Source organism: Uranotaenia lowii, chromosome 3, assembly GCF_029784155.1.
Source record: "Uranotaenia lowii strain MFRU-FL chromosome 3, ASM2978415v1, whole genome shotgun sequence".
NCBI lineage: Eukaryota > Metazoa > Arthropoda > Insecta > Diptera > Culicidae > Uranotaenia > Uranotaenia lowii.
In genome coordinates this window covers 292,755,853-292,777,469 of record NC_073693.1, presented here as the reverse complement: position 1 = coordinate 292,777,469, position 21,617 = coordinate 292,755,853, and the positions used below count along the sequence as shown (strand labels likewise).

At 34.3% G+C, this 21,617-nt stretch overlaps 1 protein-coding gene across 1 annotated transcript in view; it reads left to right on the top strand.

The window, feature by feature from the left end:
• LOC129756201 (uncharacterized) overlaps positions 1 to 21,617 on the top strand; it is a 199,720-nt gene that overhangs the window by 38,845 nt on the left and 139,258 nt on the right. The window lies entirely within an intron of this gene.

Genomic DNA, 21,617 nt, shown 5'->3' with positions numbered 1-21,617 from the left:
GGAGGACCTGCGTACACTCGGAGTATTCGAGCGACGAGTGTTAAGAACCATCTTTGGCGGCGTACAGGAGAACGGAATGTGGAGGCGAAGGATGAACCACGAGCTCGCGCGACTCTACGGCGAACCCAGTATCCAGAAGGTGGTGAAGGCTGGCCGGATACGCTGGGCGGGACATGTTGCGAGAATGCCGGATGACTGTCCTGCGAAACAGGTGTTCGCCACGAATCCGGTAGGAACAAGACGAGCGGGGGCGCAACGAGCGAGGTGGTTAGACCAAGTGGAGCGTGATCTGGCGAACGTGGGGTGCCCGAGGAATTGGAGAACGGTTGCCATGGACCGAGTGAATTTTAGGAATTATGTTCGTCAAGTTATGTCTTAAGACGGAATACTATGTAAATAAAAAAAAAAAAAAAAAAAAAAAATAACAATTTAAACGGCATTTGAAGAACATTCTATTTTCAATTTTATTACACAATTTTTAACCGGGCGCGATCCAAATTGTAGACAATGCTACATAAAATCACATTTACAAGATAATCATTTCAATCAGGGCCAGGGGCATGGATTATCAGTAAACAAACGTGTTGTACTCGCCCTGGATGGGCCACTGAGGCAGGGATGCCAGATGGTTTATTTTTTTTTTATTTACATAGTATACCGTCTCACGACATAACTTGACGAACATAATTCCTAAAATTCCCTCGGTCCATAGCAACCGTTCTCCAATTTCTTGGGCACCCCACGTTCGCCAGATCACGCTCCACCACTTGGTCTAACCACCTCGCTCGTTGCGCCCCCGCTCGTCTTGTTCCAACCGGATTCGTAGCGAACACCTGTTTTGCAGGACAGTCGTCCGGCATTCTCGCAACATGTCCCGCCCAGCGTATCCGGCCAGCTTTCACCACCTTCTGGATACTGGGTTCACCAGATGGGTTTGTCGTAAATCTAGACACCATGAAAAAAACAAATAGGATTTTTCAGGACACAAATTTTTCGCTTAAATTGCTTAAATAAAGGCAAATTACAGGTACTGTAGACGCTTCGGTTTATACAACTGAGGCAAGCAGAATCTTGCCTGGCATGCAGTTTAGATGGACCAACACCATATAAACATTATTTGAACCAAAGATTATTATCGGTCAAATGAGTTTAACAATATTAGTACAAATTTGTTAGGTGTCCTCATCATTTAACTTTTAATTCAATTATAATTTAGATATTTGTTTTTGAACAGCAGGACAACTAAGTACACTTTAAAGGCCTTTTTATTTTAATAAGGACATATTCTGAAAAATCAGAACATCTGGCACCTCTGCACTGCACAAAGGTAAACAAACAAACAAACTTGGAAAATCATCCGTCGCGACCGTTTCAGCTTTTGAGATGAAAGTAATTAAATTGTGTTTCAAATAGTGAACAGTTTTTAAACTCTAAATTTTCGTAGAATGCGTATCTTTTATAAAACCTGTATCCCAATCGAGGGCGACAGAGACCATCGAGGAAGCAGCAAATATTGAGAAGGCCCTGGAATCGGCTAAGAAAAATGAGTGAAAAGTTAACTAATGCTCGACATAATGGGAGGGTGATATGGATGGAGGAGTACCTAATGCGGAGGCCGCCCGAAACCTGATGATTTCTCATGATGGTAGCAAGCGCTCGGCATAAGTCCGATTGGAAACCTCGTACCAAGAGACAAGAGAAACCGTGTTGGGGTCGGCTCAAAACTGGCAAAGCATGGTTTTTCCGAGATGAGTTTCGGTCACAGGTAGAAGCCTCAAATAGGAGATTCGAAGGTTCGTTAAAAATACCGTCATGATCGTTTAAAAGTAAAAAGGCACTTAAAGTTTTTTCCCAAATATTTAATAAATTTGTTGTTTTTCTAGGTCACCAGAAACGGTGCGAATTAAACGTTATGTGGCTGCTTCAAAAGTCAATTTGCGTAGGCATCGTCTTTCCAACAAAATGTGAACCAGGTTTGTTGAAACTTTGTCAAATTTGTTTGCTAATGATCTTCATAATTTATTCGTTGGTGTCGTTCGAGAACAGACGAAATTTCTAAAACACTGCAAACCAAAACTTAAATATCCTTATTCGGGTGCAACAAAAAAAAGCAATTTAAATTAACCACGTACGAACTGCTTATCGGTCCAAATGTTCAGGAAACTTTATTCCTGCATAGAATTTTAAAGAAATGATTTGTGATTTTCATTCATTGCATTTCAATTGTTTTTTTTTACCATTTGAAAATTCTTTTTTTTTCTTTATTTTCCACAGCTGTATTGAAAAATATTCAATTGAAAGCAACTTGTGAAATTTGACATAAATTTTAGTTGAAGTAACAAGTCGCAGGTCCTACAAATTGTTCGGAAAACTCGATACACATCTCACTTACAGCAAGGGAAACTTGCGTAGCAACCAAACTTGCCTACCTGCCACCTAGTTTGGACTAGGCGTGACCAGGCTGCCAATAGTTTAAATTTATGTTGACTTCGATGTAAAATCCGATTCTGCATTATGCATCGACTAATGTTAATTCACATCTCGAAAATTTCCATGGCTTGTGATTTTACAGAGATAGGGTAATTTCCTATCAACACACAAATTAATGTCGAAAGCGATGGTCCAATAATTTGCATCGCTTTCGATGTAAAATTAAGCGATTGAATTTTTGCTGTGTATTTCATCATTTTCAATGAAAGGTTGATCAAAAAATTCCGTGGTAAAATCATGAATTATCACAAATATTTTATTGATATGTGAATTCTCGAATAGGAAAAAATTAATACACATTTATATTTTAAGAGATTTTTATTTTGTTTAAAAGGTGAAAACACTACATTTTAAATCAAGTGATCAATATCAGAGAATTATTATTTTTTATATTCATTTTCTCCTGGTTTAAAAGGCTAACAAAACTCATTGTGTTCAATTAATCATTAAAGAATTACATTGATTGATCAATAAAAAACTGATAAAAATAAAAATGAACAATTCCAAGTTTTGTTTAGAAAATGAAATCACACAAAAATTACTAATTTTATTCACACATCCAATTACAACTTAACTATGAAGTTGCTACTTAAATAACTTTTCGAACTTTTCAAAGATTTATTTAAAAATCATGATCAATTTTAAAAACAAGATTTTGAATAATAAAAATAAGGCAAACGTATCATGTTTTTCTTATTAAAAATTTAGGTTTATAGGATTTAAAGAAGATTATGTTTTCTGAACACAAAAATTTAGATATGAAGAACAAAAACAAACTTATTAAAAAATAAAAATGCAAAAATCAAAAGAGTTTTCTGGACCATTGAATTAGGTGAAATTATTTAAACAATAATACCAAATATGGAGATGGAAAAAAATAATTTTAAAATATTTGAACAAAATTTTTCAAAATTATAATTGTCAGTGAACTGACCTTCGAAACCGAAAACAGCATTGAACACATCTGATCTTAAATGACAGTTCGAGGGTTTCGGAGATGAGATCGAATGTTGTGAGAAGTGAGAAAAGTAGTTAGGCGCGTTATGCGAGAAACTGTGGACCGAAAACAGAAGAGTAAAACAAAAACAATACTGTTCGACTGAAATTATTGTTTTCGATGATACAAAACTAAAGAGTTATTTTAGTGGTTATTGTGAAATTGTTAACTTGTGCTAAACTGACGTGCTAAAGTAGGCCTATAGTTGGAATATCCCATCTTGTATTCCAAACTTACTTAAAATTACTTAAATCTAGGCAGCTGCAACTAATTCAAGGCATGAAAGGTGCAAATTGAGAATCTGCCCAGGAAGTCTAGCACAGGTATGCTTTACGCTTAGTATGTGAAGTGATATTCTATGTTTAACTACTTTAATTTAGGCTACAATACCACACAAGTGCGCGGTTTTAAATTTGTCATAGTGCGATAGTATCGAACTGGAGAAGAGGTGAGAAATTTTTGGAGAATCGTTGAAGTCAATTTCTAACCGAAGATAATTAAAGGCGTGGGTGAATAGCGGAGGCCTATTACTGAAAATCGAGACAGAAGGAAACGTAGAGAGTTAACTAAACGTAAGATTGAGAATCATACTAATGATTATTCCTATATTTAATCAATGTTGAAATCGTAGGAATTTAAAACGTGTCTCGGTAGAGCTTCGAGCGAATAAAAGGGAACGTTACAAATTTGGAAATCGAGCTTTCATTGTTACCACGATCCGGAAATAACAATTTACAATAATTAAAGCTTAATTATAAAATTCAATTCATTAATCCATGGTAACAGCGTTTTTAGTGCCTATTTGTTTTTATTCCTTTTAACCGAAGCATAATGTTTTGTTTAGGTATTCTAGTTTCAAAACTAGATATATAAAAGTAAAATTCTAAATTTTATCATTACAAGCTTTTCTGACCTTACACAATAAAGATAAATTAAAAGTTAAATTTAATTTGACAAATTAACGAAAGGCCGAAAAACGGCAAAACGATTTGACTTTTGCTTTAATTTTTTATCAAAAATTCCATTTTGTTAATTTTTTTTTTATGGCATCCAGCTTGTTGATGTGTTAAATAAGTGATTTTATGAATGAATTTTAAAGTTAAAATGTTTGGTTCAGAATTCTGAACTTATTTAGTTACACTTTTTAAAAAATACCCATTCCAAAGAAGAGTTAGTGGTTTTGAGTGACAACATTTGAGTTTCAAAACAACAGTTTGGTGGAATTGTAACTCGAAATTTATATTTCCTAACAGAATATGCGCTTCTGTTCCGAACACTGGATATAGTTAGTGTGTTTATTAAGAGATAGTAGCATCGCTACGAATTATAAAAAAATGTGTCTCAAAAAATTGATTTGTAAATTTGATGCATACTGAAAAGATCTTCTTTAACTATGCTTAGAGGTAAAAAAAATTCCAATGCAAAAGATTCGCTCCTTTTTTCTACAATTTTTTACCACCTACCTTACATTAGTTTCATTACTTTCCTTTGAAAACACACTTTTCCACTCAAAACCGATCATCACTTTATGATATCGACCGGATCAGCCGGGAAACATTTTCACTGGAAAGCTTGTATCGAAACCAAAATGATCCGGCCAGCAAGAGGGCAGCCCATCAAAACTGGCAAACCGATCCGTGATGGTGGTCAGCCACTGTTTTTAAAGAGTTAATTAAGGTGAATGTGTGTCCCTTTGATCAGGATAAGCGTGGACTCTGAGGCTGAGTGGCCATTCGATCCGACTCGACAAACCCAAGGAGGATCGTTTCGAAGACAGCGGCCATCCATCGATTCAGCCAAGCGGCCGCGCGGATGCGGCCAAAGATGTGTGTTACTGATCATCTTCGCGCTTCATCAGACAACAGCAAAGCTTGATCGAGGGTCCCTAAAAAAAGTGCGGATGGAGCTCGCGCGCGATCAACAACCACAACCAGTCCTCTTCGAACATTTCAAGGGTCGTTCGGTTAAGCGCCTCGCGTTCAGTCAGCGGCAATGTCATAAAATTCGGAAGACATCGTCCGAAGCGGTGGGTGGGTGTTGTTTGGCAAGCTAGCGAAAGTGGTGCGTGGGTGGGATTGAATGGAGGAAAACGGGGAGATGTCTTTGTTTTCTGTTGACCCGTAAGATTGGTATTTTGTCGCGATGTTGCGTTGTTGTTGTTATTGTTGCGTCGTCATCTCAAACGGCGATGTCTGGCATCTTTAAAAGTTGGTGGTGACATCCGAAAAATGTCGATACAAGGTAAACTATTGGTGTGGAGATACAATTTAAATTTAAATCATCATTCCTCAATTCATATTTCTCTTTTCTGAATCCTGAATTCTAAATTCTCATTTCTCAATACCCGGTATTTCTCAATTCCCCGTTCTCAATTCTCAATTCTCAATTCTCAATTCTCAATTCTCAATTCTCAATTCTTAATTCTCAATTCTCAATTCTCAATTCTCAGTTCTCAATGCTCAATTCTCAATTCTCAATTCTCAATTATCAATTCTCATTTCTCAATTCTCAATTCTCAATCCTCAATTCTCAATTCTCAATTCTCAATTCTCCATTCTCAATTCTCAATTCTCAATTCTCAATTCTCAATTCTCAATTCTCAATTCTTAATTCTCAATTCTCAATTCTCAGTTCTCAATTCTCAGTTCTCAATTCTCAATTCTCAATTCTCAATTATCAATTCTCAATTCTCAATTATCAATTCTCAATTCTCAATTCTCAATTCTCAATTCTCAATTCTCAATTCTCAATTCTCAATTCTTAATTCTTAATTCTAGACTCTCATTTTTTAAATTGAAATGCTTAACTTTAATTATTTGATTTTCAATTTTCACTTCTTAATTTTCAATCCTTAGTACTGTATTTTCGATTCTCAACTCCCAATTTCCAATTTTCAATTCACAATTATCATTTCTCAATTATCAATTTTCAATTCTCAATCCTTAATTCTCAATTATTAATTCTCTGTTCTTAGTTTTCAATGCTCAACTTTCATTTCTCAATTCGCAACCTTCAGTTCGCTACATATATAAGTTCTCAATTTTTAAACCTCAATTCACAATTATCAATTTTTAAATCTCATTTCAGGTATTTGTGTATGAAAACAATTTAATCACTTTAAAATTTTCTGCTCGTTTAATACTTTTTCGTTTGTTTTAAGTTTGTCCCTTAATCCACAAATTTCAGTCGTTTCTCGTTTCTAAGATATTTACAGGGTGTTCAATAAGTTTGATACTAATCAAAATCTGAAAACGTTTTTATCAACAATTTTGAAAAAGAAAAAAAAAGAGTTTTCGAATGGAAAGGCAATGTAATATTGATCAACTACATCAAATTTTTTGGAAATTTTCAACTATAAATCATTCTTATAAGCTTCAGAGGTTTCGTAAGTCCATCGTAAATTTCGACCTACAAACGAACAATAGCGTTATTATATGGAGTCAATATAAGTGTCCTGTATTTGTTTATTCTCTCAATAACATGTTTGATATAACGTTATCCATGTTATCTAAGAGAGTCAAGTTTGGAGGGTTGGTATCCTTTTTTCATATTTGATGTATATCTTCAATTTATGATGTGGAATAATTTTATTCTCCACTATTTTGATGAGCCTTGTGATGAAAATCAGCTGGCACTACTAGACATATCATATCAAATACGAAAAAAAACAAGATTTTAAATGAAACAAATTTTGGTATTCTGTACTCGTTTATACTCAACAACATGAATGATCATGGAAAATACGTCAAAGGAGTCATACTTGGTGAACTGGAGGCATTCATTTAGATAAAAAAAAACAGTGTTTTTAGCCTGTACCAGTATTTGGAATGTAAAAGGGCTGATAAAAAAAATGAAAATTCAATGAAGATAGACTTTCAGCTCCAGGATAGTAGTAAAAAAACTCTATAATATATTTGATGCATGTTTCACGGCTTTACCACAACAAAAAATTAAAAAGTTTATTTGAACTTATTGAACTCCCTGCATACATTTTTTCTGCATAAAAAACTGGTTTAGCCGATTGAACGGCTGCTGATAATTTAAGAAAAAATTCTACTGATATAAAAATTAAACTAGTAAAGTACACCGCATAGTGGTCCAAAACCACAATTTTTTCACATTTTTGGCTCTGAAGTTTAATAAATTTTACAGCAAGCTGCTATTCTTCCCAAAAATATAAAATTTTTCAAAATTCATAATTTCACTAAAAATAAGGTTCACATTATTTTCGTATATACTCAAACCTTTTTTTTATTCTACCCCCAAACATGAAATATTTTAATAGCTCAGTAAGTGGTTCCTAGTATAAAAATTTTCATACAGCTTGCTGCAAAATTTCATTAGTTTAAGAAAGGTTGATGGAAGCTAAACTAAAATTAAATCAATTTAGGTTGACATAAATTCCAGATCTGGTGTTGTTAACTTTTTCAATTTTTCGTACACTGACTGTATTCTTTTTTACCAGTCAATATACACATTTTATGTGAGATTAAAATTTTCTATCAATTTTGCAAGTATTTATCGAAATATTGAAATAAAACTTATAGGGAATTCCTTTTCTAAATTATACTTCCGTAAATGGTTGTTTTTAACATCAATTACTTCATTTGAAGTTTAATTGAGAAAACGATAATAAGGAGAATATATTTTTTTCTTTTTTTCCTTTCTTGTCCATATTTAGCAAAGCCAAAATAATAAAATTAAAGTTTCTGATTATTTTAAAGTTTTAATTGATTTTCATGAGTTTTAAGCAGCAAATAGGTGCTATGATTTGGTCAATAATAAGAACATTATTTTTAACACCAAGATCTTACCGTGTTTTGAAAGTTATTCCTGACAAGTTTCGATAATTAATTACTGATAATTTACAGAAATTTTTATTGGCAATGCTTTGTAGTGTTCTAAACATGTTTTTGTATGAATTTTCAAGAAAACAGAATTTTAAGATTCAATTTGAAATCAATTTACTTCGTGATCCGAAAGATTCTTTGCTCAGAAGTCAAATTTGAAGAAAAAATTGCTTCTTTTGTTCATAATCGTTCTTCAACAATGGCAAAAAAGCAGCCCAATTTGCAATATAGTGCAGTGCAGAAATGTGGGAAATTATACAACATAAATTAAGAGTAGAGCTATCTAGGGATTTTTTTATCTCAAGATGGAGATTTAAAAATTGAAAATTTTTACCGTTTTTGTGAATAATCTCCATGCATATTGTGGCTATAAAACATGCTATTTAAATTCAAAAAAACATTTTACGCTAGGTTCACATTTTGTTCAATTGAATACAAAATTTTTGGACCAAAAAAAAATTTTTTCTTGAAAATAGCTTGCTTTTTTAAATTTTGACACAAATTTTCTTTGTTTTTCATTTTTGACGAGTAGAATTTAATCTAAACAAAATTTAAAAAAAATATAAAATATATAAGCTTTGTGAAAATTTTTGGACCCAGAATTTATTTTAAATCATTTTTTTTTTAGTGGACTTTTTTCAAAGATGGCGATCTTCGCGGAACCTCCAAACATGATTTTTTTTAGTCGGCCCTATACAAACGTTTGTTCTCCACATCCTAATCTACCATTTGGAGGATGAGCCCCCAGATTGCCAGACATTATGCAGTTTTGGGACACCCTACTGTACATTCATTTAAATTTCAAGTGGCCAGTCAAGTGAAATTGACTATTAGGTGAGAGGGTCAAGTGAATTTTAAGTGAGCATGTAATGAAATTGAAGTGAGCAGCGAAGTAAGTTGACAATCAGAAAAATTCCAAGTGCCAGTCACTAAAAACTCAAACGATGAGCTAGTGAACGTTTGATTCGGTCACATGAAACTTAAGTGTGGGTAAGCCACTTGAAATGGAGAAATTTACTAAACTCACACTTTTAAGTGAAAAGTCAAGTGAATTTTAAGTCTGATTTTGGATTCAGTGTAACTAGGCACTCACCAGGGGTGTCAATTGAATTTATTGTTTTTCAATGCCAAAAGACATATCCCTGATAAACCGACTTTTTTTGCCTAATTGTCTTCAGTGGATTCGTTCGTACCTGAAAGAAAGAGTCCAGTTTGTGAAGATAGGGAATGCGAGATCCTGGGTATTCTCGGTCAACAGCGGCGTACCACAAGGGAGTCACTTGGGACCCCTTCTTTTCGTCACTGTTATGAACGAGTTTCCCGGAGTGCTGCAAGACGTATTTGTGAAGAAATAAAAATGATATTGATTTTTCAGTACAAAATATTCAATTTTTCCGTACAAACCTAAAGGTTCCAATTTACTCATTTAAACGTTGCTTAAATATTCTGCAAAATATCGTGAATCAGTTATGAGCTAAAACGAAGCTTTTTAGACCCCAGGATTTGAGAAATTCAACAATGACCCCGGATCGACTTAGTCTAATGTTATAGTCAAGAATTGCTACAATGCACGGTGGAAGAATTTGTTCCGAAAATCCCGAAAACATCGAAGCCGCAGGTTTACGAGCTTGAAATAATACTGATATTGAGGAAAATTTTCTCAGGAGTTCAAACCAACATTTGATTTGACCAGAGACATCTAAGTGAACCCTCTATAAAGACTGCTATTTTGATCAAATACCCTTTCGAAAAGCTAAATGCTAATGCAAAAGTGAATACCTTAAATAAGAGTTTATATACTTTCAAGTTCTACAATAGTTTAATTTGCTTTTCAAAGAAGGGCAAACATTTTCAAATTTTCTATTGACGATATAAAGGAATTTTTAAAACCTTATCTTTTTTAACAGTAAAGTTTTCTTGTTATTAACAACTAAAATTGTTAATAGGACTAGCTTTGATTGTTCGTATTGTTTTGGTCGATTATAGATTTCAAATCACTGCGCGCAATTTCCCACCAACATAATTAGCTTCGAATAGAGCCGACTCTCTACTCTCAAAGGAGCTTAAAGCAGCTCACATTCTGTATGATTATTGTGAGTCGGGAAACAAAACACAAGTCTCGGATTATTTTTTTTATTTCATTGCTCCAAAGAATGGATGAATGCACAAACTAAGCCCGATTGAGGGATCAAACTTTGCCAACATAAACACAGGTATTAATTTAGTAGCCTCAATTTATGGTGTTTCTCAAACGCAGCAACATCTAAATATAGGGGTGATGTTTGTAAAGGTGGGGGAAGGGAATTTGCTGGGATAGAAGCGACCGGTCAAGGTGGTCAAGAAAAGCAAAGAGAGAGAGAGAGACACAGACAAACAGACTGGGAGAGAGAAGAACACGATGTTTAAATGATCTTTACCCAGCAGGCAATAATAACGACAACAGAGAAACAACAACTCAAACATCTACTAGAGGAAGGGTTGAGTGAGGATGCTGCATTGAGAATGCGAATGGGGAAGGGAAGAAATATGCTGCATTGAGCAGCAGCAACAGCATCCAGTTGAAAACGGCAGCATAAGCCGGCAGCGTGAAGCGAGCGATATGGGAACCTTTGCTTATCTTTTGGCGAGGATGAGAAGAAGTTCGATCAGCGCGATAGGGTTGCCAGACTGTGTCCTTGAAAAATCATACATATAGGCGTAGTCTTTGGATTCTACGTTTCTATTTATTCTGAATTCGAAATTGAAACATCTACCAGCGAACGATTGGTCACCGTATTCAAAGATATCGTTATTGAAGCTGATGGCAACTGAATCGATGAGGAATCATTGAAGTGCCTCCAAGGGTCCACAGATCAGGCACCTCCAGGGCAATGAGCTGCCGTTTTCGCGTTAAGTTGATCGGCGCGTCTTTTCCCAAGCTCCAGCAAGTTTTTGTTTGGCCCAGACAGAGGCGTCTTCAAAATTGCAAAACTGCAATACCTCAACTATCCTTCAGGATCAATCCCTGCATACGCTACTGTTCTCGAAAGCTAGCGGATAAAGTTGAGTCTTAGCTCCGGCCAAATTCAACCAAACATTATCTTCGGCGCGAGAGATAGCTGATTGACTGCAGCCAGAGCGTTCGGATGAATATGGGGAAGTTATGAAGACTGATAATTTCTTCCTCGTTTCTCTCCCACCAAGAAAATCCCGAGAAAACTTGCAGACTGCATCCCGAGCCTAAGGATTTCTCACAGCAGCGCAGCAGAAAAGTGGCAAATAACAGCAGGAACAAAAACAACACCAGAGACGGGGCAGAGCGATTGAACCAGATACAACTTCAACGTAGGTACCTTCCTTAAGGTAAGGCGGTTTTTTTTTCGGTATAATTATCGGAAAATAAGTGCGGTCGGTTAGAAACTGATTGCAGCCAGCCAGGGCAAAATTCATACTGGCCAGCATTACGGCTGGATCAATACTGTGGGAATTTTTCTTGCGTTTCCCCTTGGAATTCAGGTTCAGTAACTGTTACTACGCACACACGCACCTCTTAAAACTTGCATATTGTGGTTTAAGCCGCAATATGCATTTTTTTTTTGTTCAAATTGATAAACTTTTCAATAAGACTAACCCTGGGTGTTTCCTGATAAGGATTGTCTCATGTTTTGCTTATACTGGATGGGGCCCCCCTTTTCTTTGACGGGAGGGACCTTTGTGTATTAAAATTATCTGAACATGTGAATGAAAGCATTTTTACAACATTTGATGAGATTCACTTGTCAATAGATTGAATTTTATCGTTTTTTATGGTATTTTACGATTATTTTGTTTGGAAGCCCTTCCTTCCTTGAGCAGTTATGTCAACCTTCCAGATTTTTTCTGGATCTTCCAGACATTTTGGACTTTTGACAGACTTTTTTTAGGTTTCCAGACTTCCAGACTTTTGTCATTTCTTGCAGACATCACCAGACTTTTGAGTTTGGATATGAATTTTCTGACAAAGCAATCTAAATTCAAAATTTTCGTTGCAAAATGGCAGGAAATGATTCGAAGTAGTAATTGAAGAGTGAGGAATGCCTCGTAGATGTTAGTAAAACAGGAAGTAAAGCATAAATCGTAGTGTCACCGACATCACCACAATAGTCTCAGGCATTGATAGTGTATAGATTTTACGATTATTATGAAGTAATGAGGAGGAATCTAGGGAACGACTGCAATATTGCGATCTGGCGACCAAAAAAAAAAGGTGATCACCTATCAAGTTCGCTGTCCAGACTTTTCCAGGCTTTTCCAGACTTTTTTTTCAAAATCGCCCAAACATTTCTGAAAAAAAGTTGGCATCACTGTCCTTGAGTGCGGCGGACTTTAAATTCCACAGATACTTTTGTTTACTCAAAAACTACTCTATGTCGGATTTCACATCGATCGGTCCAGTAGTTTCTGAGATCTTGAAGAACAATTGTACAAATTTTCTCTAGTTATATGGAGATTTTGACGATTTGTATGTATGTATGTATCCACTTTGGGTTTGCGGCAGCGCCGCGGTTATGGCCAAGAAAATAACCCACGCGTCTTTCTTGGCTACCATGCAACACAGTCATAACCCCTCAATGAGACTTCTATGGGAATGGAATCGTAAGCAGAGGCACTTACGGTATCCAGGATTATAAGGGGAAAAGTCTCGAGAAGCTTTAACCATATTGTTGACTTACCATAATAGCACTGACCATACTGACTGGACACTCGATTTCGTTTTCTGGATTATTTTTCCAGAAAAAAAAAACAAAAAAAAATCAGTTTTCCAACAGTACACAATGTCGATTCCAGAGTGCGCATCGATCGATTTGAAGAAATGCTATCCCAGTTAGGAAATGCCACCCAACTTTAAAAATAAAACACGCAATTTCTACGATAAAATCGGGCTAAACAGGACCATTTTTCCTACAGGGCATTTTTTATCAAATTTTTCAGGTTCGCCACTTGCCGTCGGTATTGCGAACCTGCAAAAGCAGACAACAAAAAATTAGACAGAAAATGGTTGAATTTTTGTTCTAAGAGTCAAGTCAGTGTGGTCAGTGATAATAGCATGCAAATTATAATCCCGCCCCCAAGGCTTCCGAAAAAAAAGTGCGTCCTTATTTTACAAAAAGCAGTCAAATACTATCTTTTTCTTAACCATGCCAAATTCCCTTGATATAAATTGAGAAACGTCCAGCGTTCGAAACGGGTAACAAGCACATACTGCTACCTGCTCCTTTTGCAAAATGAAGGTACTCTGATGCCCCAAACCAATTTAGATAAATTAAATATACAACTATAAAATATAATACAATATAATAAATTAGAATGTAATGTAATGTAATATAATGAAATGTATATAATGCTACAATATAATATAAATAATACGATCCTTGATGTTTCTTAAAACAATGATGAAAATATAGCTCACGTAACCTGGTTAAAAATGAAAAATTGAAAAATTGCAAAGTCAGCTTAAAGATATTACTTTATAATCTGTTAAAAAATAGAAAAGTAACAATATGAAAATTAAAATCCAAACGAACAAGTTCTGAAAACAAGAGTAAATCAGTTATGAAAAATTAAAAAGAACTAAGCTAAAGAATGAATAAAAAGTAAAAAATACAATTTGCCGTCCTTGCCTTAGCTATTTATTTTTAACGCCTTCTGACATGAAATGGAATAGAGGAATTTGATGGTATGAGGTAGTCGAAAGAAAAATTTTGTAGTTATGATTAGATGCACAAATTTCCTATTTTTTCTGCTTCAAAAAGTACAAAACACAGCGGATAGATAGTACATTAGAATGACTGATAAATGATGAAAAAAGTTATCCTTTCCAAAAGTGATGTTAGGCTGAAAAAGTAATATGATTGAAGCAATTGAAAAACTTTATAAATGTTCTACGAATAATTTGAGTTGTGAGAATATTATTTATGAAATGAAGCTGTAAAATGAATAACATTGATTAATATTGAAATGGAAATTTTTTAAAGCATTTTTTTTTTCATTGAAAGATGCCATAAACATGTACAATTTTCAAGAAAACAATACTAACAAATATAATAATAAGATATATGAGTTATTACACCATGCAATGTTAATAAGCCTGCATGATGGATTTTTTAATTAATGAAAAAAAAGTAGTATAACAAATGTGGCGTCATCTCACCTGTTTGTAAATAATTATTAAGAGAATCATTCAATTAAAAAATCTAAACAAAAAACCAAAAATTTATGACTAGTGCTACTTATGTTGAGATGCTGAGCTTAAGGAAAAAAATGCAGAAAAATGACACAAATTTTATGCTGGAAACAATCGTTAGTAGATATTATTCATATTATAAAATACAGTTGATGCTACAATAAATTAAAAGTTCACATTGGTTTACACGACATGATTCAGTTCATATTCTTTTTAACTTAAAGAATAATTCGATTCGGAAAATTGAAACAAATTGCAAGAATTATGAAACGGCACAGTTTTTTGAAAGATAGAAACCAACCTGTAAAAAAATTTATGTTTTGTGAATGAAAACAGGAATAGTAATAATAAGTTTTACAAACAACATCAGTAAAAACTACTTGAGTTTAGCCGGAACAGCGCATTCGTCGCCTAGTGTGAATGATGTCCGGCTTCCAGGAACAGTGATCTCTAAGCAAAGCAAAATATTAGTCGTAAAAGGAATAACGATCATAGCAAGCCATTCTTTGCACAAGCATGCAGAAAGAGAAAATGGGAGAAAAGGTAATTCATGGAAATCTCTCACCCATTTTTCGGCCCATCTCTCGAAAATTAATACGCCTTCTGCAACCGCTTCGCTTGCTGGTGCCAACATGATAGGACATGTTCAAACATTCAGTATTTGGAAGAAATCTCCGTTCCACATTTTTTTATGTTTTCCTATTTACACTTCCACTGACACTTAACATCCAAATTTTTTTTTATTAACTCGTTTCGGAAACCATATTCCGGGAGCTGTTATCGGTGTTAGTTACTCCAATTCGTGTCGAAACCTTTTCTACGTTTTTTCCCACCAAACCATCACTATCTAACCACCCTTTTACAGCGGACACTTTATGTATTGTTCGAAGAAAAACTATCTTTCCCATATTGCTTCTCCCAACCGGAATCATAAACACATCACCGTTTTATCAAACATTCAGCTTCGGTATCCCACCAGAGCAAATCACGCGTATCGCCCTTAAACTATCTTCACCAGACCGCATTCAAATCAGACCAACCGTCGCACCTCAATCTTCTCTTATCCCATGATTTTTTGTTTGAAAATCGAATTTATTTCACTTTATCAAAACAATTTATCGAACACCGCCTACCGACAAACGAAACGACGACACACATGAGACGAAAAATAAAACAACCTCTCACGGAGAGAGCACAACGCAAACTGTATATGGAGATTTTGACGATTTGTAGTAAAATTCATACAACGATTAAAAGCATTAATTAAAAAACAATCTCCAGTTTTTCATAAAGTAAAGAACATTTGTAACATTAACTTTCAAATGCAATCAAGGATAAAATTTTTGACTAGCCTTTAGTTTTTGTAAAAGTTTGTCAAAGACATCAAATGTATCAAACTTAAGGGGAAGACGCTTATAATTGTTTCCCGCTAAATTTCATTTCTGGACTGGGGAATGAGTGACTGGTAAACGAAGAGGAACCCATTTGAGGAATAATCAATTGAGTGAGACGGACCAAAAGGCTTCACAGTCACAGCTTTACGCCTCATTACGATGACGGATCTCAACCCTGGGAATAAGTGCAAAAATGATAAATTTTGATTAAATAAAACCAAACGATTTTTCATATTTCAAACTTTATTAGATGATTTTTTCTGGTTTTTTTTTTGCATTTTATTAACATACTTGTACGAAAAAAAAAAACACAAATCTCCGAAAAATATATGGGAAATGGCCAAACACAACGACTTTAAAACGTGTTTTCTCGCTCTCGAAGCTTACATGAGCTGTTCCGAAAACTATAAATATACTTTCTTTCTTGAATAAGGAAAACAAAGATTTTTTTACCATTTTATTCTCAAACATACTGCAAAAATTCAAAGTAGTATTTTTATTCAGTTTATAATTAATTTAGCATTAGTTTTTGTAGGGTAGACGAGTTCTCTTACTTCACTATTAACACTACTCATCAGCTTCTGCATAGTGCTTTCTCCGACAGTTTTTACCACTTCATGCCAATCTTTCTTGAATTTTTCTACACTATTTGATGGTTTCATGTATTTCTTCAAAATTGCCTTCGTCAAAGCCCAAGAAGTTTCGATTGGACGAATTTCTGTTAAGTTTCGGTAATTATGTGATCTTGCTGACTTCATACTACTTTATTGCCTTAGAGAGTAGTGGCACGAAACGAGATCAGGCAAAAAGATTGTAGGATTGTTATGCTGTTTGATTAAGGGTAGCAACCTTTTTTGTGAACATCCTTGCACGTAAATTTTACCATTGATTGTATCTGCGATTATAAATGGACGAGACATTTAACCGTTTTTACTTATGGCTTGCCACATTTTACCTTTCAGTGTAAATGGCTTTCGGGAACAAACTTTTTCTTCGATGAAGTTTAAAATTGTGGTCAGGCAAAGTTTAAAAGTCGAATTAAATTTAGGTTTCATCATCCATAATAACTGTACCCAATTTCTTGGTCAGAAATTTTACTATTTTTTGACTGGTTCTGCTTCCGATGGGTCTGAAGCACTGCCGGCCAAAAGTTTGGAAGCCGTCCCTCAAAAACAAGCAAATTTGTTCCTTCATATTTCAGTCATCTTATGACATATTGCATTTCTTTTGATCTCATTTGAAAGATGTTGAGCAAATCCGTTTTCATATGTTTTTGACACTGTTACATTTCTAATAACTTAATATGACTTAAACTTGACTTAAAGCTGGAAAATTTTCAAAAAATCCCACTTTAAACTTAAATTCGATCAGCTCAGAGTGATGTGGACCAAATTTCTAAATTCGAATTGCATTCGAATCTTTGTTTTCATAAATATAAATTGTTAAATTATTGCAAAAAATGTGCATAGTACTTAAAATATATAAAATAGCTACTTAAGTTATCGATCAAAAGTGTGGCCTCACCCCTCAGCATGGTGTATCGGCAAAAAGTATGGGTCATGCAAAACATGCAATTTTTTTCGTGCGTTTCTCTGTCATCAAACAACCTATCGCTAATCTGATAAATGATATTTAAAGCTCATGAGTTGTTCGCGATGTTTGGATATTTAGTAAAAATGTTTTTTCAGACTGTCTTACAAGTTTAGATACGTTTATGATTTATGGATCAACATATCTCGATCCTTTTTAGAAGTAAAAAAGACTTGAGCCTTTAAGTTTGAAGCCGTTCACGTGGAGAGAAAAATGTGTTTTTCTACCCAATTTTTCCCCTTCTCCGTGGACAAGCGTGAACATTTGGCAAACCACTACCCCCCTCCATCAGATTTCCACGTGAACTGATTCGATTTTTGTTGCCTACATCTAATACTACAGTTAGAAAACCTTAAAAATCTACTGATTTATTGTTTGAATGATTGATTTTGAAAAATGAATAATCCCTATCAAGTACAAAATTATTTGCAAAATATGGAAATACAGTAAGATTTTTTTTTATACAGATATACGTACCGCGTAAAAAAAAACCGTGTTAATTCCCGAGAACCGTGTAAAAAAAACGTGCTTATTCCCGAAAACCGTGTAAAAAAAGACCATTAAGACTATTATCTAAATTACAAATGATTTTTAGTACTTATTTTAAAGAGGGAAGCGCTGGGTTGCTTTATTTTTCAGAAATATTTCGTAAATGGATTATCCTTATCTAAATTAAGCTATTCAAAAAAAAATGTGATTCTATAATGAAGTTAAACTTAAAATTGAAAAACGTGGGAAAGCAACTTAAGTTTGTTAGAGACAAATAAACAAAAAATGAGTATTCCAAAGGATTTTTTAACTTTTTATATTAAAGCGAGAAATTTTAGGATATTGATTAAAACATAATTATTCAATATTATTCCTTTCCCTTAGTTGTCAACGATGGATACATACTTTTGCTCCAAAGCTGTTGAAGGCTCGCGTTGCGTGCATATGTATATGCGTGCAGTTGTTCGCGCATTTTTTGCTATATTTGCAAACAGTGAAATTTATTTTAACTAATTCTTTCCTTACTTTTAAAGTTTTACTCACAATGGTATTTTTTTGCACAATATTCCGTGACGAAGTTGCTATTCATTTGCCGAATATTCGTGTCACTTAATAAATAGTTGAAGGGGTCAATAATTGGTATTCGGCCGTTCGCACTGGTACACCACTAATGAAAAAAAAAATCAAATAACAAAAACTAGTTAAAATACTACTTCTATTTAAAACTGATGAAAAAAATCTGATAAAGAATCGAGTTCAGAAAAAAAAATTTCCAAAATCAGTTTTTCAAGCATAGGCTACAAAAACGTGTATATGATTTAATTTTTCTCAGGTGAGATAAAACTACCTCGTCATCACTCGACTATTTTCTCGGATACAAGATAATCGCTCAAGTTGAACATTTGGAAGATATTTTTCTTATTTTTGACCAACACAGCTGAATTTCAAGTTTAACATCAATTATATCACCGTTACTGTTTTAAGCTCAGCCACACAATAATAATTTAAATGTCGAGTAGAAATCCAGCTAAATAATTTAAGTTAAAAAAAAATCCACTCTGAATTTGAAAGTTTGGTTATTGAAATTGCAATTGATTAGAACTTTTTATTGAAAAATAGCATTATTAGTATCAATAGTAATTAATTTAAAAATTAAATTTGTTACTATTTATTTCGATTCAGTTAAAATAAAATAAAAAAAAACAAGTATGAGAGCTTGAAATTCAAGAGAAAACAAATAAAAATGAAGTTTCAAAAGCTTCAAATATGATTTTAATAATCTTTTTTAAGAATTAAATTTTAATAAAGAAATTCAAAAAATCAAAACAAGATTAATTAATTATTCGATATTTTCGAATCACGGTTCGGCAAAATATGTACTTCATAAATATATTCAAATATTCAATTTTAAATTGAAATCATTTGTTAACAAACAATTTTCAGAAATAAATCTTTGGATTCCCAAACGAACTGTTCCAAAATGAGAAAAATTAAAATTTTGGTCAGAATTTCGCGTTAATATGAAGATGTCCAAAATTGTTGTAGATAACTTGAAGTTTTTTTTTACATTTACAAACTTGTGGTTTATTTTCATTTGTGAAATAATTTATTTGTTAGAAGATTCTTTTAAGAGTTCTTAAAGTGATTATTTCAAAAGTACTAAACATAAAAATTGAGAAAATTATTTTTTATCAACTTTTTTTTAGCAGTGAATATTAAAGGTTCGCACGCTTTATTAAAGGATATCAATACAAGTATATTGAAAAAATTTGTTGAAAGTTTTCACTATCGCTGCAGTGTGAAGCAAATCTTGAAGTTTCATTTGCATCTGCACACCCCCCTCCCCCCCTCCCTTCTACTCTGTTGGTGGTGAAGATTATTTTTAATATTTACGTTCCTTTTCATTGACTTTTGTATGAAGAAAAGTATTCGCTCAGTATTAAGAATTCTCTTCAGAAAAACGTGAAAAACGTTGATTATTCCCAACGTTTTTTGACACATGGTGAAAAGTCTATCAGTGGGAAATTTTGTATCTAACATTTTCAAATAATGTTAAATGACATTCAAGTTTTCAATTTCTATCTACTTATTCGATATTGGGCATTGCCTTACAATGCAGCAGTTTTTGGATATCAAGATAGCGCTAACCGCAGTCAAATTTGGAAGAACGACCTACAACTCAAGAACCATTATTTCCCAGCATCATCTCCGATTGTGAATCCAAAGGCAACACTTTCCAGGAGAGGAGGGCGCTCCGTTGAATCAATAACAACTAAAACAAGAACAATGATAATAATAATCGCACACTCCTTTATTATAGTTGCCTGCCCAAAAAATAACACCGTAAAAGGATCTCTCTAAGATTTGAGACGATTCAGAAAAAACTGCGGTGGAAAAAAAACCAACGTCACTATTCAAAACTAGTTTGAAATGCGCGAGCGAGCGCCCATATCTGATCGCAGGTGAGATGTTGATCGCGCGCGTCAAATGAAGAAGATCTTGGAAAAGTAAACAAATCATTCCTCGCCGAATCGTTCCAGATTTCTAGCTAGGCTCAACGGACAAATGTTCGAAACTTTGGTCGGTGGCCGAGCCTTTTTTAAAAGACATTCCTAAATGCCAGTATTGAACCCGCACCGCGCCTCGGAAACAGACGAATGGCGGCGATGTGGCGGCGCGGTTCTTGGATTAATATAGAGATCTAGACATGGATCAGCTTGACCAGAGAGTGATGAAGCCGAAAAATGAATTCCTTGACGTGTCTGGTGGCCCCGAATTTGGCTGGCTGCGCTGGCTGGACCCTGATGGCTAGCTAGTTGATGACCAATCATAGCTTTACACGGAAAGGAGGAGTTTTGAAAAGTCAAAGCCAATAATCGAGTTTCTTTTAAAGTTATAAAACTTATCGTTTCAGAATTTAAACCCTTGATATTATTTAAAATTTGAAAAAAATCGTTTGTAATTTTTTTCCAAGAAAATTATTTTTTATACAAAAGGCGTTTTGAAATTCTAAAACAGAGTGTTCCACACGTTTGCTTCACAATTGTTTTTAAGTTTTCTTTTCCGGATCGTGGAAGATTTCAAATTATTTACTTTCTGAGCAAAGACGCCGCAACATCACATCCAAAGGGCCATATGAGGTTGAACCTCTGTTTAAACTATTCATAAGTGTTAAAATAACTTTATTTAGAAATTTCATTATTTCAGATTTTCCGTCAAAGGTACAACTTCTAACTTTAGTATCACCGGATAACAACAGAGAGGCAAAGCAACTCTTTTGGAGTTCCAAATTCCAAGTTGGAAAAAAACGCGACGGAGGTGATCAATGATCATTGTCCAAATAGAGATCATTCATCCGCGGACATCTCTGGTGTGATTCACAACCATGTTGTTGCAGTTGTTATTGTTAGGAGGAATACGTTTAGGTTCGGAGTTTTTTTTTCCTCCGTGTCTGTCTCGTTGCCTTTTGGTGTGGCGATGATTGATCTCCTCGGTTGGGCTTTCAGCCTTTTTTTTCGGTGGGGTATTTCCTTCCCAGCTATTTTTTTTTTTTCAATGTTGGAGAGGTCCCAAAAATGAAATATTAACAAAACAGAAATTATGAC